The sequence below is a fragment of the Urocampus carinirostris genome, chromosome 10 (genome assembly GCF_059441175.1).
Source record: "Urocampus carinirostris isolate Australia breed hairy pipefish chromosome 10, RoL_Ucar_1.0, whole genome shotgun sequence".
In the NCBI taxonomy this organism is placed as follows: Eukaryota; Metazoa; Chordata; class Actinopteri; order Syngnathiformes; family Syngnathidae; genus Urocampus; species Urocampus carinirostris.
The window spans coordinates 2,180,319-2,183,053 of record NC_142358.1 but is presented as its reverse complement, the minus strand read 5'-3'; the positions used below and the strand labels follow the sequence as shown (position 1 = coordinate 2,183,053).

Sequence of the window (2,735 nt, the reverse complement as noted above, 5' to 3'; positions counted from 1 at the left end):
ATGCAGCCTTAAATAGCAGACACAATTAGTGGAACTGCTTCAGCTGTTGCCCAGAGGGCGGGGCAGACTGGTCACCAAGGCGACCGTGACAATTCCAATATGACGTTATTAACAGCAAACACAATATGAGGTTTGAACAACCCTTCTCGAAAAACCTATTAGCAGTCAAGCATATTCACAATTTCATTATATAACATCTTTGTTAGTGTCAATAGATCCGTCCAGAATATAAAGTCGATTGTCTTTTTTTTGTCAGAACAAACTCATTGACACCAACAACAGAAAGCAATCATGACAAACTCAACAGCAACTAAGCACATTCACAATATTATATTCCAATATGACGTTTTTAGCAGCAAACGCCTTTTTGGTTTGAACAAATTTATTGACACTAATAACAAAAAAAAAACAATCATGACAATCACAACAGCAATCAAGCACATTCACAATATTATATTCCAATATGATGTTATTAACAGCAAACACAATGCGAGGGTTTGAACAACCCTTCTCGAAAAACCTATTAGCAATCAAGCATATTAACAATTTCATTATATGACATCTTTGTTAGTGTCAATAGATGTGTCCAGGCCAAAGTCGATTGACTTTTTTAGTCTGAACAAACTTCTTGACACCAACAACAGAAAACAATCATGACCAACTCAACAGCAATCAAGCACATTCACAATATTATATTCCAATATGACGTTTTTAACAGCAAACACAATGTGAGGCTTGAACAACCCTTCTCGAAAAACATATTAGCAATCAAGAATATTCACAATTTCATTATATAACAAATGGGGTTTTTAAGGGTTATTTATCTATCTTCGTTATTCATTATTCATTATCCATTATCGGTCAGTTCATAATACGCTACAAAGCCTAGGAGCCGGGACACTTACTCTCAGCCAAAAGGCCAAGCTAAGGTCCTAGCCCTAAAGCCTTGTTGCGATCATTGCGAATGCACCATTCCCGGAGGTACTGCAATACCGGGCCGATGCGTGGAGTGGACAGAGCAAGCTCTTATTCCATCTCCGGAATGCAAAAATCAAAGCTAAAAGGCCAAGCTAAGGAACTAGCATCAAAGCCAAAAGGCCAAGCTAAGGACCTGGCATCAAAGTGATCGCAAACACCATGATGCGTAATGTTGCTGCCATAATTCCTATGATTACAGCATGAGGGGTTTTTAAGGGTTATTGTTCTGTCTTCTTTATTCATTATCCATGATCCGTTATCGGTCAGTTCATAATACGCTGCAAACCCTAGGAGCCGGGACTCTTATTCTCAGCCAAAAGGACAAGCTAAGGTCCTAGCCCTAAAGCCTTGCTGCGATCATTGCGAATACACCATTCCCGGAGGTACTGCACCATTCCCGGAGGTACTGCAATACCGGGCCGGTGCGTGCGTGGCCAGAAATAAAGGTCCACAGTACAAAGATTACAGCATGAGGGGATGTTTTTAAGGGTTATTGATCTATCTTCGTTATTCATTATCCATTATCCGTTATCGGTCAGTTCATAATACGCTACAAAGCCTAGGAGCCGGGACACTTACTCTCAGCCAAAAGGCCAAGCTAAGGTCCTAGCCCTAAAGCTTTGCTGCGATCATTGCGAATGCACCATTCCCGGAGGTACTGCAATACCGGGCCGATGCTTGGAGTGGACAGAGCAAGCTCATATTCCATCTCCGAAATGCAAAAATCAAAGATAGTGACTTCATAGAAAGTACACAAAAGGCCAAGCTAAGGGCTTAGCATCAAAAGGCCAAGCTAAGGTCCTAGCATTAAAGCCTTGCATGGGGTTTTGGGGTTTTTAAGGGTTATTGTTCTATCTTCGTTATTCATTATCCGTTATCGGTCAGTTCATAATACGCTACAAAGCCTAGGAGCCGGGACACTTACTCTCAGCCAAAAGGCCAAGCTAAGGTCCTAGCCCTAAAGCCTTGCTGCGAACATTGCGAATGCACCATTCCCGGAGGTACTGCAATACCGGGCCAATGCGTGGAGTGGACAGAGCAAGCTCTTATTCCATCTCCGGATTGCAAAAATCAAAGTGCGGAAAATACGGTACTCTCTTTTCTTAATCTTATATTCATGATTGGCGTCATGAGTGCTCAGCGTGAGGGGGGGGGTTTTAAGGGTTATTGTTCTATCTTCGTTATTCATTATCCATTATCTGTTATCGGTCAGTTCATAATACGCTACAAAGCCTAGGAGCCGGGACACTTACTCTCAGTCAAAAGGCCAAGCTAAGGTCCTATCCCTAAAGCCTTGCTGCGATCATTGCGAGTGCTCAGCGTGAACCAAGACCCGATTAAGTTCGAAAAACACAACCAGCAAATTAAACAAAAAATGATACCGGTACTTAAAATTGAATGCAGTCCTGCAGAGTCCAGGTGGCCGTTGAGAGTAACCCAAGGAAAAAAGTATATATTTCCAAAGTAAGGTTGGGAAAAATATATATCCACTATTGTCGGCCGCGTCCACAAACACGTCTCACCTTTACTCCACTTCCCGTCAGCCCGCGTTTGCCCCGCCCCTTCTCTCTCATTTGCTCGTACAAAACATATCAGAATAAATTTCTAAAATAATTGCATTACAAAAATATACAGTTGCAAATACATGCTATATATGGTTACACATATTTACAAAGAAACACAATACACCGAGAGTTTTCAAAGCTTTAATAATAATATTTTAACTTTCATCCCAAACCGTGCCTTTGAAAGGTAGC

The 2,735-nt window shown here is 41.5% G+C and overlaps 3 pseudogenes; all 3 read right to left on the bottom strand.

Annotated features, from left to right (window-relative positions):
- Positions 1-959: 959 nt before the first annotated feature.
- LOC148357471 (U2 spliceosomal RNA) lies at positions 960-1,107 on the bottom strand (annotated as a pseudogene).
- Positions 1,108-1,611: 504 nt separating this feature from the next.
- LOC148357470 (U2 spliceosomal RNA) lies at positions 1,612-1,778 on the bottom strand (annotated as a pseudogene).
- Positions 1,779-1,964: 186 nt separating this feature from the next.
- LOC148357469 (U2 spliceosomal RNA) lies at positions 1,965-2,056 on the bottom strand (annotated as a pseudogene).
- Positions 2,057-2,735: the final 679 nt, after the last annotated feature.